Source organism: Theropithecus gelada, chromosome 8 (genome assembly GCF_003255815.1).
Source record: "Theropithecus gelada isolate Dixy chromosome 8, Tgel_1.0, whole genome shotgun sequence".
Taxonomy (NCBI): domain Eukaryota; kingdom Metazoa; phylum Chordata; class Mammalia; order Primates; family Cercopithecidae; genus Theropithecus; species Theropithecus gelada.
Window position 1 is genome coordinate 104690749 of NC_037676.1, and position 23842 is coordinate 104714590.

The 23842-nt window shown below is 40.7% G+C and overlaps 1 protein-coding gene and 1 pseudogene across 3 annotated transcripts in view; both read right to left on the reverse strand.

Annotated features, from left to right (window-relative positions):
* UBR5 (ubiquitin protein ligase E3 component n-recognin 5) overlaps window positions 1-23842 on the reverse strand; it is a 156253-nt gene that overhangs the window by 120078 nt on the left and 12333 nt on the right. The gene's annotated exons all lie outside the window — the stretch shown is intronic.
* On the reverse strand, window positions 11185-11294 carry LOC112630894 (annotated as a pseudogene).

A 23842-nucleotide genomic window follows, 5' to 3' on the forward strand; every position in this document is an offset into this window, starting at 1 on the left:
CCAAATTGAAGCTGAACATGGAACACTCGCTATTAAGATCTTGGGGAACCAGAGGACACTGGTTTGAGAGCTAAGGTTCCTGAAGTAGAGCAAGTCTTAGTCATCTCTCTACCCCAGAACCCAAAAGAGTGTATCTAGAACATAGAAACCTCCTCCAAAAGGTAGAACTCAACAGTGACAGTCTGCTTTTCCTGTCTTTTCTCCTCATCTAAAAATGGTTTCCCAATTTCCTTATCAACTGAAAGGATTTTTTAAAGAGCATAATAATCTACTGTGCCTAAAATCATATTGTTAAAAAATGTAAAATACTGGCCAGGCATGGTGGCTCACACCTGTAATCCCAGCACTTTGGGAGGCTGAGGCAGGTGGATCACGAGGTCAGGAGATCGAGACCATCCTGGCCAACATGGTGAAACCCTATCTCTATTAAAAATACAAAAATTAGCCGGGCGTTGTAGGGCACACCTATAGTCCCAGCTACTCAGGGGGCTAAGGCAGGAAAATCGCTTGAACCCAGGAGACGGAAGTTGTAGTGAGCAGAGATCTCGCCACTGCACTTCAGCCAGGACAACAAAGCAAGACTCCATCTCACCAAAAAAAAAAAAAAAAAACAGGTAAAATACCTACAGCCCAAATAAATGTTTTCAATCCAAATAATACGGCAGTAGGTATTTTTATTCCTTTAAGTGGGAAAATGAAAGATCTTTATGATTCAAAAGTGCCTTGTTTTAGGAGACAGCAATAGATTTCAGTATTGTTTTTCCTTCTCCAATATAAGCAGACCCTGCTGGGCATCTTTATTCCCATTAAGCCAACTAATCAAGTGAGCTGTACAATCAAACCACTTGACAACCTCATTTTTTACTGAAAACCTACAGATCTGCATAATCAGAATGGGTCTAAAAGCTATATCAAATGGCTCTTTGAAGTCTGCACCTACTTCAATGCACTGTAATGGGTCTCTAATCTAGAAACCCATCCTTCAGCTATCTAAACCAAAGGAGTCAAACAAATGTCATCAAAATTTAAAAACCTGCCACAGCCAAATTTAAGGACTCTAGCATTGTGTTTTGTCACTATGGAGCACAAATTAACACAAATGATTCCTCTCTGTGTGGTATCACAACTACCATAATAAAAGCTTGGTTTTAGTCTTCAAGAATCCACCAGAAAATGCTTCCAGTTCTTTGTCTTACAATAAATATTAAGTTGGTACAAAAGTAATTGCAGCTTGCCATTAAAATTGCAAGAACCAGGTCAGGCGCGGTAGCTCACCTGTAATCCCACCACTTTGGGAGGTCAAGGCAGGTGGATCACTTGAGGTCAGAAGTTCCAGACCAGCCTGGCCAACATGGTAAAATCCAGTCTCTACTAAAAATACAAAAATTAGCTAGGCGTGGTGGCGCACGCCCATAATCCCAGCTACCTAGGAGGCTGAGGCAGGAAAATCACTTGAACCCAGGAGGTGGAGGCTGCAGTGAGCTGAGATCGTGCCACTGCACTCCAGCCTGAGTGACAAGAGTGAAACTCGGTCTCAAAAAAAGAAAAAAAAAAATTGCAAGAACTGCAATTACTTTTGTACCAACCTAATAGCTCAATGTACACTGACTCAACAGACTCAACAAGCGGTCCCAGACTAATATTTTAGTTTACAGACTTAGTTTACAGACTAATATTTTAGTTTACAGACTAATATTACTGACCAAGTAACATCTCACCCCATCTCAGTGTCCTCTCATCTTCTCTCAGTAGATACGGGGGCGGGGTGGGTGCAGGAGGGACAAGTGGGTCTTTTAGATAGTGCATGGATATGACAGTAAGAGAGCTAATCTTGGGAAAGACTATGAAGAAGAGCTGCCTACCTTCCAGTCCCTAATTATCTTCCCCAATACTGCTGCCTTTTTTGCCGTGCTTTTTTTAAAAATGCCTGGAAATCACTTACTAGTCACAGAGATACATCTCAAGGCATAACAAGTTTGTTGGTATAATCAGCTACCTCCTCTCTTCGGGTTTCTGAAAGGGGAAGATGGTGGAGGAGTGAGTAGGGGTATATGCAAACATTAAACTCATCTCCAGCCAGATGCTCTTTGTAACCGCTACCATCTCAAACCTGTCCTAGTAATTAATCACTCTGTTAGGAGAACACAAATGTTTGTAAAACGCGGTCGCCATCATCATAGCTACAACACAGCAGTGTAGCCCTCCTGTTTCCCACAAAAATAACTGGCATCTGTTTAATACTTCAGTGTGTATAAAAACAGAAAACAAACCTAACAAAATGGAGGCAGTCTTATTAGAATATTATCAATAAATAATAGTGTCATAATATTGTCATAATAATAAGTGTCAATTCACACTTGGACCATACAGATCCTTTGTCCTAGACTAAATTCTCTATACTTCCTTCTTACCCTGACCACTCCACCAACCCGGATTGTGGACAGTCCGTGTAAAAAACATTCTACAGATGTGGTTGGTCCTGTTATCTCCACTTTCTCTCCTTTCCATCAAAAGCTGAAAAAAGTGAGTAAAACTAAAACAAAAAGGAAAACAATGTACGAAACACTTCTTAACAAGTATTTACTGAATATTATGTGCAGATATGCAAATCAGTAGAGTGAAAGAATGGCTGAAGTACGGATGATGCAGAGTTCACCCTGAGGAAAACGTCTCCTACCCTATATATGTAGCTATGAAAGGCAACTGTAAAAAAGAGAAAACCAAAAGACAAAGCCGAGATGAAATACAAGATGAGTATCTCCACACAAGAAAAATAGAGTAAAAGAGACTGGGTGCCAGAGCTGGGTTCATCCTAGAAGCCAGTTAGGCCCACATTTTTAGTAGAACACTATGTAACTGAAACTTTTAATAGTAACCATTAAAATAATGGAAATACAGTCTGTAACTTTTGAATCAAGAGGGAGGGAAAAAAAGGAATGCAGAAAACTAACCATCTAACAGAAGAGGAAAAAAACAGCAAAGAGGCCGGGCATGGTGGCTCATGCCTGTAATCCCAGCACTTTGGGAGGCCAAGGAGTTTGAGGTCAGCCTGACCAACATCGTGGTCAGCTTGAGGTCAGGCGCTCGAGACCAGCCTGATCAACATGGTGAAACCCCGTCCATACTAAAAATACAAATATTAGCCACACATGGTGGTACATGCCTGTAATCCCAGCTACTCGGGAGACTGACACAAAAGAATCACTTGAACCTGGGAGGCAGAGGCTGCAGAGAGCCGAGATCATGCCACTCCAGCCTGGGCAACAAAGCTAGACTCAAAAAAAAAAAAAAAAAAAACAGCAGCAGCAGCAGCAAAGTAAATGGATCAAAAAATATGAAATTCAGAGAGCAGAAGTAAGTCTACTTATTCAAATAGATTAATCTCACATATTACAAGTCAAAGATTAAGGAGAAAAAAGTCAGGTATCAGTAGCGAAAAAGACAGTATTAATAGGGACAGAGATTATATAATAATAAAAGGAACAAACTACAAAGAACACTGAATAATGTTCATGAATCTGGAAGTTTCTAATACCACAGCCTCAACAACATATATAACAAAAACTGGCCATTTGAGAAGCTGTCAACTCTGGGAAGGTTCAGGCATGAGAATCTCTTGAGCCCAGGAGGCAGAGTTTGCAGTGAGCCGAGACCCCACCTCTGCACCACTCTGCCTGGGTGACAGAGCAGGACCTTGTCTCAAACAAACAAACCAACCAAACCATCAGATCTCATGAGAACTCACTATCATGAGAACAGCATGGGGGAACTACCCCCATGATCCAATCACCTCCCATCGGGTCCCTCCCTTGACATGTGGGGATTATGGGGATCACAATTCAAGATGAGATTTGGGTGGGGACACAGCCACGCCATATCCACTTCTTTCAGATACTGACAGTTCAAGCAGACAAAATATCAGTAAAGGCAGAAACATTGACAAAGAACATCAACAACCTTTCTTTAACGAATATACAGAAACCCGCTCCCCAAAGTGAGGAGTCACAGATTTGTTTTTAAGGCATAAAGCACTTATCTCTGACTTCTGAATTTAACAGATAAGTAAAACTTCCTCCAAATTATAAGAACAAATATAATTTTACCAACTTTTTATTTTTCCAAATGAGATTCAGAAAAGAACAACTACTATTACTAACATTTAAGAAAAGATGATTTTTAAATTTTAAAAAGTCAAAAAAGAAAAAAGAGCAATCTAAAACAAAATCTTTTTCTCACTAATCATGGACTGTGAAGATTTTCTTAGAAAATGGCACCACAGCAGAGAATTGTACAATTCAATATTTCTTAACTGTTTTGATCTCAGGGAAAAGAAACATACAGATATTTCCATTTAATAGTGAGTCTCTGGTATAACAGTCTCCTTGTTTTACATTTGAGAAAACAAATGACTACAGAGGTTAAGTGATTTACCTGTAATTACTCAGTTAAGAGGAAAAGTGGGAAAGAAGGCATGTAAGAAAACCTTCCCTCTATCCTTGCCATCATGCCACAATCTGCCACAGGTCCAATTCAATTAACAAATACTTCCTGAATGCCCCCAGTATAAGGTTTTACAAGAAATAAAATGAACTATAAAATACAGCAGGGGAGGAGGTCAGGGAGAGGAGACCAACAGAATCACCCGTGGAGAGGGCTTCTCTACATACTCGGGAATACCACCCTTAATAGTGGGCCACAGTTACAGAATCCAGTGTAACCTACCCTTCAAGAAGCCTAAACTTCAGGAAAAAAGGAAAGCTGAGAACCACTGATTCAAATCCACACATCTCAAGTAGTTTATAATCTACTTGTAAAAGCAAAGTAAGTAGAAAAACACTTCAAAAAAGAAATACAACACAAGGGTAGAGGGAGACAGACACACACACACACAAAAATACACAAACCCTGATTACAGTGACTTTAGAATAATTTTTTTAAAGCCTGAAGATCAACAGAAGCCTCACAAAATTAAATCTTGAGTGAGGCTTGAGTGCACTTTGATAAGTTAGTTATTAAATGCGCATATCCTGGGATACTCATATTCAGGAGGAAAATGCAGAGTTATTGCAACGCCAATAGCAGGCTTCAAGCCTCTCCTTGAGAGCAAACAACAGACCACGGTCAAGAACCACAGATACAAGAGCAGAGATTATGAGAAAAGTGTGTGTGCTAAAGAGAGAATCACATTAAAACACACACACGGTATGGAGAAGTTGTATATTTAGAGAAAACAGGAATAATTTTCATGCATGTAACTTCTAGTTAAATGTATGTATATCTTAAATACCTCCTGCAATTCCACTAAGATGACAAATTTTGAAACACAAATGAATTCTAAAGTTACAAGGACAAAGAGAAAAAGGAGGCTAGTGCATTCAACAAATTTTGAAAGCTGGAAAGCCGACAGACAAGTGGTCAATGAGTTCACGACAAAACCTAAACCCTACATGGTAGGAGGAAGCCGAAAATGAACAGGTCAATTTTTAGGAATTGGAGGCATCACATTCCTCTAAAGCCTGAAGATAACGCAAAACAGGAACTGTTGGAAATGAGCATAAGGAGCAGTTAAACCCCTAGCTCTCCACCCTCTACACAGGAGACTGCTCCCCTTCCAGAGGCTAAACATTTCCTACTTAGCAAAATTCAACCAGAGTAATAATAGCCTGGGAACACACCCAGAATCGGTGTGGGAGGGAGAAGGGATGTCAGAGACCAGAAGAAAAAGTGAAAGCTGTCTGTTAAAATCAGTAATCAGCCCCCATCCCAGAATGCTTACAGTCACTCTCATACCTGACAGGATTCCTCTTTGGGGAAACCAGTCCAAAAAGAAAAATATATATATTTAACAGAATATTTTTTAAGAAGTTGGTCTGATGGAAAACAGGGGAGAAAAGGTAAGAAAATCACCGTAGCTATGAAGGTGTCACACATTCAACCACTAGGAATTCCAAAAAGAGAAAAATGGTAAAATGAATGGGGAGAGAAAAGTATTAAAGAAATAACAAGAAAATTTCCTGAATGACAGGAGCTTCCAGAATAAAGGGACCCATGAAGTATTTGGACCCAAAATACAATGAATAAGGAAAGGACCTACATCAAGGTACATCAGTGTGAAATTTCTCAACCAAGGGACTAAAGGAAGACCCTAAAATATCTCAGGGCATGAGGTCTTAAGGCATAGGGTTAGGGGGATGTCAAGCAGAAAGAATCAAAACAGAACTGAACTCCTCAAAAGGGACACTGGAAGTTATGAAATAATGATGCAATGCCTTCAAAATTTTGAGGAAAAATTATTCCCAACCAGAAATATATCTAGCCAACACAAAGCCAAAAAAAATTTGGTTTCATCTTAATAAACCAAAAAAATGGCATACCAAAAACAGAGTAGGGACAAGCCTTTCTGAAAATGACACAGAACTTTTTAAACAATCAAAATGGATCCAAAATTCCTTAAAATGCCACTGAAACAGTTAAGTGAAAAAAACAAAAATCAATCCTGCCTTTTTGGATGAAGTACTGTACATAGACTCACTAGTCCAACCAACTTTACAGCAATGATTCTCATCTTTTCCTCAAAGGTGATAGAATATTAAAGGTACTATTTGTGTTTAAAATGTATACGAGCAATTTTAATCATCTTTCAATATTTTAAAGGTTAGTATACATTAACAGAAATCGTCAGGAGTGCCCTAAAAATCTGAACTGTGGCTGTGCACGATGGCTTATGCCTGTAATCCCAGCACTTAGGGAGGTCAAGGAGGGAGGAACACAGAGTCCATGGGTTTGAGACCAATGTGGGCAACATAGTGAGACCCCGTCTCTACAAAAAACAAAAATTAGCTGTGCATGGTGGTACACGCCTATAGTCACAGCTACTCGGGAGGCTGACGTCAGAGTATCGCTTTTGAGCCTTGGAGGTTGAGGCTGCAGTGAGCCATGATTGTGCCACTGCACTCCACCCTGAGTGACAGAGCAAGACCTTGTCTCAAAAAAGAAAAATCTGAATTGCGTACATCAATAAGTAGAGGTAGACAACACATTGTTACAGGGTTCCTAGGCTCCATGAAGCCACTGAGAAGCCCCAAGATGCTCTAAAAGGAAGGACAGCACCATGTAAGACAGAAGGCATGAGAATATAACACCCACAATGCTTCAGTCAAGGGTGGAAGAGATGGGTAAACAGCCATAGAGCAGATGGAAGACAGGAGCTTGGGGTGAAGAAAAGCGAGGAACAGAGCAAAAACCAAAATAAAACACACACACAGACAAATTTAGGGACAAGTCTCTTTAAAAACCAAAAGAACTCTGCTGGGCTACAAAGGAGTTCCAAGTTCCACCTAAAACCAGCAAGTCTAAAAGGGCCTTGACCTTACTTCTCTAAACTCTCTTACTAGTTTGAGTTATTGGCTTGACCAGACAAGCAAGAAAAACTCTAACCACAACAATCAAGACCTAAAGGCCTGACCTTTAAACTAAATCAAGAGCTTTCATCTGAAACACCAACAAAGGGTTACTGAGTCGCTCAACACATACCAAAAAATAATTTGAAACAGAAATTCATTGGAATGATGGCAAAGGTTACTTAGACATTTGCATCAACAGGGTATTACAGCACACAATATGCTTAGTACAGAGCCTAGCACAAAATGTTAGCTGCTCCTGCTGTTTCTTCTGTTACCATTTCTGACTGAAAGAAAAACTGTTAAATGAGACTGGTAAAAAGGAATTTGGGGATGCAGAAATGCTGTTATTACAACTGCTACTTCTTATAATCAGTACCACTTTGGATGAAGAGATCACAGGTGAACCCAAATATCTATCATTACATCCCATTAAAAAATAAGCACTCTTGAAAGATATTCAAAATAGATCTCATAACTAACTCAATACCTGGACATAACTGAAATTCATGTATAAATTGTTCTGTATTTCATATTTACTGTAAAAATAATGTGAAGCATGGAATCTATCAAATTCCTGGTTATCTCAACTTCTCCAAATTACATTTACAATTACCTCTATCCCACCCAAGTGACCTATCAAAAATACCTACAACAAGTATAATTAAGGTACCACAGTCCAGTAAGCACTTCCTCTTTTGACCTCTTCCAGAATTTCTCGGCTCTATTTCTTTTTTGAGACAGGTCTCACTATGTTGTCCAGGCTGGAGTGTAGTGGCTATTCACAGACACAATCATATACTGCACTACAGCCTCAAACTCTCAAACTCCTGGGTTCCAGTGATCCTTCCACCTCAGCCTTCCCCAGTAGCTGGCACTATAGGAACAAGCTACTGCACCCAGCTAATCCCATTCAATTTTGCAATTAATCATTTATTGCTTTGAATTGTCATCTCTGATACTGCTATTCTACCTTTTACATTTCTATTTTCCGAACTATATAGTAAGCTTACCCTTAAGGATAAGGCCTGTAACTTTTTGCACATCTAGGCATTTAGTACAAAGGAGGTACTGTGTGGATTGACTAAAGATATTAGAATATTATACAAAACCAGAGACCAACTGTTCACAAACTTTCTCACCCAAACTCATAAAAGATAGAAACAATTCAGTGTTACTATGGTAATGATATAATGATTATAATATGATGTGCGTAGCCCGCCATATCACACCCTAGCATGTAAGGATGGAGAAGCAAGAGCTTCATAAATAGGTACTGGCACACTGACTTCAAACATGAACCATGGTCCCTGTTTCAACATTCACATGGAGACCAGATGCGGTGACTCACACCTGTAATCTCTACACTCCAGGAGGCCAAGGCGGGTGGATCACCTGAGGTCAGGAGTTTGAGACCAGCCTGGTCAACATGGCCAGGCTGGTAGAAACCCCGTCTCTACTAAAAATAAAAAAATTAGCTGGGTGTGGTGATGCACGCCTGTAATCCTAACTACCTGGGAGACTGAGGCGGGAGAATCGCTTGAACCCAGGAGGCAGAGGTTTCTGTCAGTCAATCACAGCACTGCACTCCAGCCAGGGCACCAGAGCAAGACTCCGTCTCAAAAAAAGAAAAATGAGCATGGAGACTGTCACTTTATACATGGTGTCCTCTCCCACGCAAAAGGGAAGAAAATATATGCGATAATGATCCTGTCCTCTGCCAACAGATTAAAATTTTCATAGTTTTTTTTTAAAATTCATGTAGACAAAAGCTAACAGTTAATGTACTGTTTTTAAAGGCTGGAGCACAGTCTTTTACTATGACATTTTGTTTTTATCTACAAATATTTAAAACTTTAGTTCATATAGGCCAGGCACGGTGGATCATGCCTGTAATCCCAGCACTCCGGGTGGCCGAGGCAGGCGGATCACAAGGTCAGGAGTTCGAGACCAGCCTGGCCAATATGGTGAAATCCTACCTCTACTAAAAATACAAAAATCATTCGGGTGTGGTGGAGGGCTCCTGTAGTTCCAGCTACTCTGGAGGCTGAGGCAGGAGAAATGCTTGAACCCGGGAGGCGGAGGCTGCAGTGAACCAAGATCGCGCCACTGCACTCCAGCCTGGGTGACAGAGTGAGACTCTGTCTCAAAAAAAAAAAAAAAAGACCTGTGCTCAGAGACCCACCACTACGCGGCTGTACAGCAAGAGAACCACACTATCTCCTTCAACTCAAATTTGTTCCCCAAGAACAGTGTCAGGATGTGAAATAAAACAACGTTTGGAAAACACAGTGCTTCGTGCATAGTAACAATGCTAAAAATAACATTGCATTAAAATAACATTAAAATGTGCAAACCTCATGATTTACCTAATCAGCCTCTAAATATTATATAATTCTAGCCCAGAAACTTACGTTCTTCAATCTCCATAGGAAGACCTCCACAAAACAATAATTTACTATAATGTCAGTTTCTACCAGTGTTCCACGTAATCACACAAAGAAAACTTCTGTATTGATTATAAAACTCACAGCCCATTAGGCTTTCAAAATATCTCTAATATAAAAGATTCTCCAACATTTATGTCAAACCATGATTAAGAAAAAGTTCCTGGTCAGGGACGGTAGCTCATGCCCGTAATCCCAGCACTCTGGGAGGCCGAAGCAGATGGATCACTTGAGCCCACGAGTTCAAGATCAGTCTGGGCAACACGGTAAAACTCGAAACTCCATCTCTACTAAAAATACAAAAATTAGCCAGGTGTGATAGCACACACCTGTAATCCCAGCTGCTCGGGAGGCTGAGGTATGAGAATCACTTGAACCTGGGAAGCAGAAGTCACAGTGAGCTGAGATCACACCACTGCACTCCAGCCCCAGCAACAGAGTGAGACTGACAAGAAAGAAAGGAAGAAAGGAAGAGAGAGAGAGAAAGAAAGAGAAAGAAAGAGAGAGAGAGAAAAAAGGAGGGAAGGAGGGAAGAAAAGCTCCTCTGTGATACACTGAGCTTTTTAACTTTTTAGCCACTGTTTCTGTCTTGGCTTCAAGAAAGCCTAAAAAATGATTTTACTTAATTTGACACTTAGCTAACATTTCTATCATCTTTCCCATCCAGAACTTCTTACTCCTTCCCCTCTGTTAGCCCTAGGCAGACCCTTAAAAACTGTCTAGTCTCACACATCCTTGTCTTATGAGTAACAAGAAGGCTTTCAGATATAAGGCCTCTTTTGATTAGAAACAAAATATGTGTATGTATAAAGCGTATGTACAAAATAAACACAGGATCTTTCTCACATTCACACAAAAGATCCTGCAACTTCTTCACATATTCGATGTAATAAAAACTGCAAAATACCCAAGAAAAATGGCACAGATGACTAACAACCCCTTGAAAACTGACGACAAATAGTATCAAAATACTCCCTTAGGCACAGCTATGAAATAATAAGCCCTATTTCCAATAAACTTTACATGCAAACAGATGTGTCTTCTTCGTATTAATCATACTGGCAAGCTACACATTTATTTCAACAATAATGCCCCACACCCAAAATATTTTTGGAGTTTTCCTTTTGGAAGTGGCATTAAGGTTTATTTAGAATGCCACTGCATACCCAGTCCCCAGTACAATGCCTGACACACAGTAGGCACGCAAACTATTAAATGAATATACACAATAGTAGTATTTCCAGGCAGATGTGTCTCTGAAAATAGAAAACATTCAGTCCTAAAGCTTACTAATTAAATGGATGATGAAGCCGAGTAGTTCTTTTTCCTTTTTTTTGTATCAGAAGGGTAACGTGCTGATGATGTCATAACAAGGTTTGAGGGTGGCACATCTCATATATGCATATGAAGACCCAATCATCACGCTTATAATAGACTACAAAAGGATCCTGAGTAGTTTTTATAAAATACTATTTCTTAGAAAATACACCCTGAGTCTGAGCAGAGTCATAGTAAAGAACTAATCACTAACTCACATTTCAATCTTTAAGTCTCAGAAGACATCACGTTTCACATTTCCTAAACGATGTACCTAATCAATCCCCTGACTATATGAGTAATACTAGTGATGTCAAAGAAACACATTTATATTGACTCGCCTTGTGATTCGGACCTAGATGCTTTTAGGGGGGCCTCTGTGATGGTAAACCAATTGTCGAGTTCAATAATTCTCTCTAGAAATTGTTCATTAGTAGTTATACTTCCATAATATGCATTATTCTGTCCAATGCCATAAATGTTAAGTCCTTATAGTTTGTTTTCAAATACATGGTATCAGTGTTTTCTAAAACATTCATAGTACCCAAATCTCTTTCTAAATAATTATGCTTTACTATTAATTTATCATTTTTCTTAATGATCACCGTGGTTTAAAAGAAATCCATAAATTATTTGATACTTCTCCCATCAAGAGGTAGAGTCTAATTACTCTTCCTCATATATAAGCTAGCCTGATGACTTGCTTCTTGCAAAGATAATAAGGCAGAAGTGACACTGCAAAACTTCTAAGGCTAGGTCATAAAAAGGAATTCCAGCCTGGTTTTATTTCTTGGGATGCCTGCCTTAACATGGTAGCCCTGGCTACCATGTTAAGGACTCTGGCTAATCGAAGTCTCCATGTTAAAGAAACTACACAGATAGAGGTGCCTAAGGAATCCCAGCTGTTGCAGACCCCAGTTGTTTGAGTCCTTAAACGAAGAAGCCTTCTAGATGACTCCAGCGTTTGACTGCAACTGCATGAGAAACACAGAGTAAGAACCACCTAGCAAGTACTGTCAATTCCCAGAAGTGTGAGATAATAATAATATATGATTGTTGTTTTACCCATTAAGTTTGGGTTGGTTTACTGCCCAGCAATAAAAAATCAGGATGATGAACAAAAAGAGAACTTCAATATTTTCTTGGGCCCTGGCTCCATTAGTGTATGACTAAAGCCTCATTTATGCTTCATCTTTACTATCTTCCTTACCATCTTCCTTCTACTGTACTACAATTTAAAAAACAAATTTTCTTCCTATTAATATTAAGGATTTTTATTTTCTTTTTTTTTTGAGACGGAGTCTTGCTCTGTCACCCAGGCTGGACTGCAGTGGCACAGTCTCGGCTCACTGCGAGCTCCACCTCCTGGGTTCACGCCACTCTCCTGCCTCAGCCTCCCAAGTAGCTGGGACTACAGGTGCTCACCACCACGCCTGGCTAATTTTTTGTATTTTTAGTAGACTGGGTTTCACCACGTTAGCCAGGATGGTCTCAATCTTCTGACCTCGTGATCCACCCGCCTCGGCCTCCAAAAGTGTTGGGATTATAGGCATGAGCCACCGCACCCGGCCAAGAAGGATTATTTTTTAAAACACATAAAAACTTTCTATTAATTTATATCTATGAACTTCCTTCAACATTTATTTCAAATACTTATTTATAAATCTATTTAACCATAGACTCATCTGAGTAGTACATTTGCTCAAAATAAAAGACAATCCTTTTTTTTTTTTTTTTTTTTTTTTTGGAGACCGAGTCTCGCTCTGTCACCTAGGCTGGCATGCAGTGGTGCGATCTTGGCTCACTGCAAGCTCCACCTCCCAGGTTCACGCTATTCTCCTGCCTCGGCCTCCCAAGTAGCTGGGACTACGGGTGCCTGCCACCACACCCGGCTAATTTTTTGTATTTTTAATAGAGACGGGGTTTCACCGTGTTAGCCAGGATGGTCTCAGTCTCCTGACCTGGTGATTCACCTGCCTCGGCCTCCCAAAGTGCTGGGATTACAGGCGTGAGCCACCGCGCCCGATCAAAGCCAATCCTTATGTAGTATCAAGAAGCAACACTTTGGGCCAGGCATGGTGGCTCAGGCCTGTAATCCCAGTACTTTGGGAGGCTGAGGTGGGTGGATCACTTGAGGTCAGGAGTTCAAGACCAACCAGTCAACATGGTGAAACCCCGTCTCTACTAAAAACACAAAAATTAACCTAGCTTGGTGGCAGGCACCTGTAATCCCAGCTACTCAGGAGGCTGCGCTGAGATCGTGCCAATGCACTCCAGCCTTGGCAACAGCGACACTCCATCTCAAAAAAAAACCAAAAAAGTCACACTTTTATATATACAACTGACAGGCCAACTCTCAACAATCACACCCGGTAACGAATACTGATAGAAATGTTATTTCCTCGTCCCTGCAATCAGGAGACTGCATAAGGAAACAAAAGTTGACAAACCCAAAACCCTCACCAACCATTAATCTCTTAGTAAAATGGTCTCCAAACATCCCTGTAAATGTAACAAGTGCACAAACTGGCCTATCGCTTCCACATCTTTTGAAGCTAAGCCACTGCTAGTCACAGGCTGTTAATCTGACAATACCATGTAGTCCGATGCAAAATATTTGCAAAATGAAATTGCCAATCTTGCAAAAGCTACAAGACTTCATGAGGTCTAGAGAAAGCAATGCTGAGAAATTCAACAAAACGTACATACACGTCAGTGGCAAACAAACATATACACAGACCAATTAAAAGACAATGAATAGGCCGTACGCGGTGGCTCAAGCCTGTAATCCCAGCACTTTGGGAGGCCGAGACAGGCGGATCACGAGGTCAGGAGATCAAGACCATCCTGGCTAACACGGTGAAACCCTGTCTCTACTAAAAAATACAAAAAACTAGCCCGGCGAGGTGGCAGGCGTCTGTAGTCCCAGCTACTCGGGAGGCTGAGGCAGGAGAATGGCGTGAACCCGGGAGGTGGAGCTTGCAGTGAGCTGAGATCCGGCCACTGCACTCCAGCCTGGGCGACAGAGCGAGACTCCGTCTAAAAAAAAAAAAAAAAAAAAAAAGACAATGAATATCGAAGATGGGTGTGGTGGCTCACGCCTGTAATCCCAACACTTTGGGATGCTGAAGCAGGATAATCCCTGGAGCCTAAGAATTTAGTATCAGCCTGGGCACCATAGTGAGACCCCATCTCTACTTGGGAGGCTGAGGTGAGAGAATCATTTCAGCCCGGGAGGTTGATGCTGCAGTGTACAGTGATGGTGCCACTGCACTCCATCCTGGGCAGCAAAGCAAGACGCTGTCTCAAAGAAAATTAAACTGAAAGTGACAATTGTACTTTAATATAGAATGTCAACATCAAATGATTACATGTAGCCCTTGGAAAAACCACAAATATGTTTGTAAAAATCACTCCACGATAAAATTCAAATGAAACCAAATACAGCATGTGAACTTTGACTGAATTCTGGTTTAAAAATTCCCACTATTATACACACACATTTTGAGGACAGGTGGAGAAAAATGAATATACACTGAGTATTGGATGGTATTAGGGAAGTTTTGTTAATTTCCTATAAAGTGTGATAACGGTACAGTGGTTATATAGAAAAAGGAGAAAAAGGTTCATATTTAGAAGATACAAGCACATGTATTTAAAAATGAAGTATTACAATGACTGCAACTTTCAAATAGTTCAAAGTTATTTACATACACACATAATTTGCAAATATAGCAAAATCTTAGTAAGTTAGGCAGGAATATCATCATCCTTATTCAGCCAAGAAGTTACAGAAGATCCATCTTCCTCCCTTTACAATCCTTAGGATTAAAGATTTTCTTACAAAAGGGAGGGGGAAAATATGTCAGAAGCGTTTGAACCACAGCAAATCCATCCTGAATTGTAGACGCTGGTTGAAGTAAGGCTGAGACCTACTAGGCTGCGTTCCCAGACAGTTAGGCATTCTAAGTCACAGGATGAGATAAGAGGTCAGGACAAGATACAGGCCATAAAGACCTTGCTGATAAAACAGGTAGCAGTAAAGAAGCTGGCTAAAACCCACCAAAACCCAGAGTTGCGGCAACGTGAGTGACCTCTGGTAGTCCTCACTACTACACTCCCAACAGTGCCATGACAGTTTACAAATGCCATGGCAACGTCAGGAAGTTACCCTATATGGTCTAAAATGGGGAGGAACCCTCAGTTCCTAGTAACTGCCTACTCCTTTCCCAGAAAAACTCATGAATAATCCCTATTATTAAGATCAGGAAATAACATTCTATCGGTATATGTTACCAGTATGATGGTTGAGAGTTGGCCTGTCAGGTGTATTATTTACTAGGGTATATGCTACTGTTTAGCATATAATAAAGAAATAACCATAAAAATTAGCAATCAGCAGCCTTTAGGGACTGCTCTGCCTACCAACTAGCCATTCTCTTTTCCTTTACCTTTTTAATAAACTTGCTTTCACTTAAAAAAAAAAAATTTACTGAACCTAGAAGGTATTATCTACCTTCTAAAAGGTTATCCATATAATTCATTGTTTGTTCTTTCAATTCTTCTGCATGTTTGAAAATGTTTACAATAGAATACTGGAAAAAACAAAAATAAAAATCTCACTAAAACTACACAAACACACACACACACCCCAGTCAAGAATCTCCATTTAAGGAATGCCTCCTAAAGAAAATACAGAGGAAAAACAGAAAAAGGTAAAGTTATAATGTGCTACCTTTCACCTGAACCTGGGAGGCGGAGGTTGCAATGAGCTGAGATCACGCCACTGCACCCTAGTCAGGGGGACAGAGCAAGACTCTATCTCAAAAAAAAAAAAAAAAAGATTTATATTTCTTTTAAGAAGTTTCTAGGGCCAGGCATGGTGGCTCACACCTGTAATCCCAACACTTTGAGAGGCTAAGGAAGGCAGATCACTTGAGGCCAGGAGTTCGAGACCACCCTGGCCAGCATGGCGAAACTCCATCTCTACTAAAAATATAAAAACTAGCCGAGCATGGTGGCACACGCCTGGAGTCCCAGCTGCTCTGGAGGCTGAGGCACAAGAATTGCTTGAACCAGGAAGGCGGCGGTTGCAGTAAGCCAAGATCCTGCCACTGCACTCCAGCCTGGGCAACAGAGTGAGACTCTGTCTTTAAAAAAACAAAAAATTTCTGGAGGAAAAAATATTTTAGATGAAACTAAATCACCATTCTTTATTCAATGACTTTCATGTTCTTATTTTAGGTGAATAGTTAAATAAGCTAAAACACTTTCCTAGGAATGTATTCTTTTTCTTTTTCTTGAGATGGAGTCTCGCTCTCGCCCAGGCTGGAGTGCAGTGGCACGCTCTCGGCTCACTGCAACTTCTGCCTCCCGGTTTCAAGCAATTCTCCTGCCTCAGCTTCCTGAGTAGCTGGGATTACAGTCGCGCACCACCACCCCTGGCTAATTTTTGTATTTTTAGTAGAGACAGGGTTTCACCATGTTGGTCAGGCTGGTCTCTTAACTCCTGACCTCGTGATCTGTCCGCGTTGGCCTCCCAAAGTGCTGGGATTACAGGCATGAGCCACCGCGTCTGGCCAGAATTTATTCTTTTTCTATTATTAAAATAACATACATACATATACAGAAGTATATAAAATACAAAATCATATCAAGAAATATCAAAAGTAATCAACCATAATCCAGAGGCAAGTATACCATCATTTTGTTTTAGCACTTAAGAAACTTTAGTCTTTACCACGGTTAGTATCATAGACTTTTTCAAACCTCTTAGATAGAAAAAATACATTGTCTTTTATTCAGTTCAGTGATTCTACAGGTCTCTCCGAAAGATTTGCAGGTTTTTTCCCCAACGACAGTGAGGCATTTGACCTGAATCATCCATTCAAGCTTGATCGTCCTAATTAACAATAGCAAACACCAACAACTTGGCTGGAGAGAGGTGAAGTACATTCTTTGTAGCCGTGAAATCAAGCAACTTGCCTACATGGAAAATGGAATTCACACCCCTTAGTGCACTGGTTCCACTACTCTACGCCTAACCAACTATATTACCAGTTATGGCCAATTTATGGCCTAGCACGTCATATTTACTTGATCATGATATTACCAAAGTCATTATTGAAGATAATTAACAAGATATCCTTTTCTACAAGAAAATTATTCAACTGATTTGAAACTCTATGTACACATCAGTCTAAGCATCCTGGGCTTCTTTTAGTTTCTCAAATACACAGCAGTCTCTCACCTTAGGGTCTTCGCATGTGCTCTTCCTTCTGCCTAGAGAGCTCTTCTAGTTCTTAACACCTTGTCCTACATCCTACAGCTCCCCCACCAACCCCTCAGCCTACCTCCTTTTCATTCACTATCCCGATTCTCATTTTCAACACTTCTTCAGGTAAGTTTTTTCCCTGCCCAAGACTGAACTGGTGCCTCTAGTGAAAAATCCTGAACTTTCCCCTTTTACTGTACTTGTCACACAGTCCTGTAATTGTCTCTTTTCATGAACCAACCACCACCACCAGATACCCAAGACTAGAATGACAGGCACCAGACGCCCCTAAATCTTGCTGAATAATTAAACACCATTTTAATGACTTCACACACACACACACATATATACACACACGCGCGCACACACCCGTTTGGATACATATACACAAACACCGTGTATTCATATTTACAATTACATAAATACACAAACATACATATACACAGTGTGTGTTCACATTAATACATAATTACATACACACACACACACACACACACACACACACACACGCAGAAAAACAAGTAACTTCCTCTATCCTTTGCAAAGGAAATGCAATAAGGCTAAGTTAATGTAGGATGGAGTCTTTGCCACTTAACTAATCACCTAAGCACTCCGGCCCTCAGTTTCGTCAGCTATAAAATAAAACCTAAAATCCTTCTTGGTGTAAAGTTTCGATGAACATCTCAAAACATTCTACTCAGCAGTGTAAAGTCACAAGGTAATATCTATTACAGTCTAATACACAGAACAATGGGTTTCCTGGAAAACAGAAGTTAAAAAGCTTCTCATTGAGCATTTGGCAGTACTAGGACCTCCTAAACGGCCTTCCCAAAAAACAAGAGCAACACCCTTAATCCATCAGAAATCAAAGGTAAACAAACATTTTCAAACTCAGGTGATATGCCATCATCAATGCGCTTTTGCTTTATCACATACTTGATAAAGCTGCACTCCAGCCTGAGCGACAGAGCGAGACTCCATGTCAAAAAACAAAATAAAATAAAGGGGGAAGGGGTGAGGAAGCAATAAACACGACCTGGGGATGCTTTTTAAGAGCTCCTCTTCAGTTAAACTAACAGATAGCAAGAGTTTAGAAAGCTCTATTTTCTGTCCACTACTACTAAATACCTATTAGAATAAGTACAAAAAAAGTAGAAAAGCAGGTCTGAGGCAGGAAATAAAAATCAAACCTTAAAATGGCAGAACTGGCCAACATATATCAAATGTAACTCATAAAACAGTATCTATAGCTCTACAATCACACAGATTCAAGGCTGAAATGGACTTTCAGACATTAAATATACCTCCTCATTTAAAAACAAGTAAAATGAAACTCACTGCATGAAAATGACTATGTGACTGGTCAGTGGAATGACCAAGCCTCCTAACTCCAACTCTATAGTCTTTCCAGTTCTCAGAGCTCTCTTCCATAGGGCCTGTCTGTGGTAGGCACACAGTATCTTTCGGATACACAGTATCACTCTACAAATTCTGCAGAAATTGCAATACTTGATAATTAGTGTCAATATCATAAAACAAACTTTCCAAAGATAGATAAAATGTTATTACAAAACTTAACAGATATATCTAAATTCAAATTATCTATCTATCTATCTATATATATATATATACTTTTTTTTTTTTTCCTTGAGACAGAGTCTTGCTCTGTCACCAGGCTGGACTGCAGGGTCGCGATCTAGGCTCAGTGCAACCTCCGACTCCCTGGTTCAAGCGATTCTCCTGCCTCAGCCTCCCAAGTAGCTGGGATTACAGGTACACACCACCACACTCAGGTAATTTTTTTTGTATTTTTAGTAGAAACAGAGTTTCACCTTGTTGGCCAGGATGGTCTCGATCTCGTAACCTCATAATCTGCCTGCCTCGGCCTCCCAAAGTGCTGCCCGACCTGGTCTCATTTTTAAGTATCTCTGTGCGAGCAGCATTTGAAGAGGCCATATAGTCAATTCCAGCCTGTGCACAATGAGCAAACAGACTCCCTGCAAGGCTCAGGTATCCTATCTTCCCTCCATCAATGCCTATAGACCAAAATTCAAGAGAACTGAAGGAAGAGGATAAACCAGTTCACAGGTCCTGCAACCTTGTCTTCAAAGTCCTTCCTACGCAACCATTAGATCCTTCTTCCCTATCACTTATATTATCAATTAGCACTTAATTCCTTCTTTACATGTCTGTCTCCTCATTAAACTGAAAGCTCCATGAGGGCAGAGGCCAGCCATCCTTGTATTCCAATGTATACACAGGTTAGCTGGCAAAGTATTTGTTGCACTGAGTTAAAGAATAAAAATCTGGCTGGGTGCAGTGGCTCATGCCTGTAATCCCAGGACTTTGGGAGGCCAAGGCAGGCGGATCAACTGAGGTCAGGAGTTCGAGATCAGCCTGGCCAATATGGCAAAACCCCATCTCTACTAAAAATACAAAAAATTAGCCAGGCATGGTGGCACGCGCCTGTAATCCCAGCTACTTGGGAGACTGAGGCAGGAGAATCGCTTGAACCCAGGAGGTGGAGGTTGCAGTAAGCCGAAATCGCCACTGCACTCCAGCCTGGGCAACAAGAGTGAAACTCTGCCACAACAACAACAAAAAAAAGAATAAAAATCTTTTTCCCACTTTCCTTGTTTACTTATTTTCCATTCATCAACATAATTAAGTAAAAGAAATCATGGACAATCATAGATTCACAGTTTCTTCCTCTGAGTCATTCTATAATACAAAAACCCTTTTCCAAATATTCCATGTTCATAGATTGGAAGAATCAGTATTGTTAAAATGTCTATACTACCCAAAGCAACCTATACATTCAATGCCACCTCTATCAAAATACCAATGACGTTCTTCACAGAAACAGAAAAAACAATCCTAAAATTTATATGGAACCACAGAAGACCCAAAATAGCCAAAGCTATCCTGAGCAAAAGAACAAAATTGGAGGAATCACATTAGCTGACTTCAAATTATACTACAGAGCTATAGTAACCAAAAAGCATGGTACTGGCATAAAAACAGACACACAGACCAATGGAACAGAAAAGAGAACCCAGAAACAAATCCATACATTTACAGTGAACTCATTTTCTTTTTTTTTTTTTTTTTTTTTGAGACAGAGTCTCGCTCTGTCGCCCGGGCTGGAGTGCAGTGGCCGGATCTCAGCTCACTGCAAGCTCCGCCTCCCGGGTTCACACCATTCTCCGGCCTCAGCCTCCCGAGTAGCTGGGACTACAGACGCCCGCCACCTCGCCCGGCTAGTTTTTTGTATTTCTTAATAGAGACGGGGTTTCACCATGTTAGCCAGGATGGTCTCGATCTCCTGACCTCGTGATCCGCCCGTCTCGGCCTCCCAAAGTGCTGGGATTACAGGCTTGAGCCACCGCGCCCGGCCAGTGAACTCATTTTCAACAAAGGTGCCAAGAACATACACTGGGGAAAAAACAGTCTCTTCAATAAATGGTGATGAGAAAATTGGATGTCCATATGCAGAAGAATAAAACTAGACCCCTGTTTCTCACCATACTCAGAAATCAAATCGAAATGGGTTAAACTTAAATCTAAGACCTCAAAGTTTGAAACTTCCCCCCAAAAAATTGGGGAAATTCTCCAGGACATTGGACTGGGCAAAGATTTCTTGAGTAATACCCTACAAGCACAGGCAACTAAAGCAAAAATGGACAAATGGGATCACATCAAGTTAAAAAGTTTCTGCAGGCTGAGCGCGGAGGCTCATACTAGCACTTTGGGAGGCCAAGGAGGCTGGATCACAAGGTCAGGAGTTCGAGACCAGCCTAGCCAACATGGTCAAACCCTGTCTCTACTAAAAATACAAAAATTAGCTGGGCATGGTGGTGGGTGCCTGTAATTCCAGGTACTCGGGAGGCTGAGGCAGGAAAATTGCTTGAACCCAGGAGGCAGAGGTTGCAGTGAGCCAAGATCATGCCACTGCACTCCAGCCTGGGCAACAGAGCAAGATTCCATCTCAAAAAATAAAAACAAATAAATAAATAAATAAATAAGCTTCTGCAAACTAAAGCAAACAATCCACCAAGTGAAGAGACAATACACAAAATGGGAGAAAATATTTACAACTATCCATCTGATAAGAGATTAATAATGAGAATATATAAGGAGCGCAAACAACTCTACAGAAAAAAATCTAATTAAAAATGAGCAAAACGTCTGAATAGATATTTCTCAAAAGACATATAAATGGCAAACAGGTATATGATGAAAAAAAGCTATTCCCTACCACAACCACAAGAACATGGAAATAGGAGTTAAAAAAAGACCAAATGATCTAGCCCAACTCTCTCATTTTACAAATGAGTTGTATCATTTATTCAAGGTCGTATCATCATATGGCCAGTGTCGGATAGAAAGAACAAATTCACGATCTTGCTTACTCCAACTTACATTCCATCTACCACCATATCAGACTATCTAAAAATTTAAATCACTACATATTATCTCATCAATTTTTTTTTTTTTTTTGAGACAGAGCCTCACTCTGTCGCCCAGGCTGGAGTACAATGGCACGATCTCGGCTCACTGCAACCTCTACCTCCCAGGTTCAAGTGACTCTCCTGCCTCAGCCTCCTGAGTAGCTAGGATTACAGGCGCTCGCCTCCACGCCTGGCTGATTTTTGTATTTTTGGTAGAGACAGGGTTTCGCCACATTGGCCGTGCTGGTCTCGAACTCCTGACCTCAGGTGATCGGCCAGCTTCGGCCTCCCAAAGTGCTGGGATTACAGGTGTGAGCCACTGTGCCCAGCCTATATCTCATCAATTTACAATCACATCTAAAAATGCAAAGTTTTCTTTAAACTTACGTCTTCTAATCTATGTTATCTTAGAATAAACCATTTTGGCTGGGTGCAGTGGCTCACACCTGTAATCCCAACACTTTGGGAGGCCAAAGGAGGTCAGGAGTTTGAGACTAGCCTGGCCAACATGGTGAAACCCCGTTTCTACTAAAAATACAAAAAATTAGCCAGGCGTGGTGGCAGGCATCTGTAGTCCAAGCTACTCGGGAGGCTAAGGCAGGAGAATTGCTTGAACGTGGGAGGTAGAGAGGTTGCAGTGAGCCAAGAAGGCACCACTGCACTCCAGCCTGGGCGACAGAGCAAGACTCTGTCTCAAAAAAAAAAAAAAAATTCAAAAATGCACATGCGGAGAATGTTTCTATCTCTAGTATTCTGACATGGATGCCAAAAATATGTAGCATAATGTGTTACCACTGAAGGAAGTTGGGTGATAGATCCATGGTACCTCTCTGTACTAATTTGCATCTTCTTTTGAGTCTGTAATTATTTGAAAATAAAAGTTTAGAAAAACAAGCTAGGTGCAGTGGCACTCACCTGTAATCCTAGCTACTTGTCTGTAATCCCAGCTACTCCCAGGAAGCTGAGGCAAGAGGGTTGCTTGAGCCCAGGAGTTGAAGATCAGCCTAGGCAACACAGCAAGACTCTGTCTCAAAAAAAAAAAAAAAAGATACAAAAACAATACATGGCATACCCACCTGATGCCACTCCCTGAGCTTGCTAATCTACAACCTCACTCTTCTCCAAGCTTTCCCCATGAGCCAGAAAAAGTTCCAAACACTTCTCAACCCAAAGTTTCAGGATGGTTTGGTACGGCAATTGAAACACACCAGCCATCCCTGGCGTAGCACTTTTTGCACATGGGAAGCACACAAGCACTTACCCAACAAGAAAAACTAATCTAACACTGTTCTCAAACTCTGTGCAGGCAATAGCATGGAAAACATTTACACAGCCCAAACTCTACCTCTTGTACCAGTCTTTCATAGTGCTACTATCTATGGATGAGCCTCATTTCTCCCAGCTAGACTGTGACCTTACAAGCACCCAAATGCATTTTAAAAAGCTATCCTTTCAGTATCTCACAGTTATATAGAGGACCTAGAATTTATGTAACTTAATCTAAATTTTTCCAATTTCGTGGTTTAAAAAAAAAAGCGAACAAAAACACACTACTCTAGCTTAAAGTCTTCTCTCTTAATTGGGAAAATTATTTCCTCGCATTTTAGTTTTACCACGCACACACACGATGGGAGTAAAATTCAAGGAACAGAAGAGAGGAAGAGAGAGAGAGAAAATCAAGGAACAGGAAAATATTCTATTCTCAAACAGACAGGTATAAAACCTGTAAGTCAAACGGGAAAAGGAAGGTTGGAGGCAGTGAAGAACTGGCAAGTTTGGCCCTATTTGCCATCATCAATTAATGTTAAGACAAAGAAAAGAGGTCTTCAAGCTCTGCTGCTCCTGAAGACTACACAGTGGTCTTCAAGCTTTGCTGCTCCTTATGACAGTCCATCCCATGAGATGCACTGCTTTAAATCAAGAGACCTCCTAACTGGGAAAAGCCACCACAAT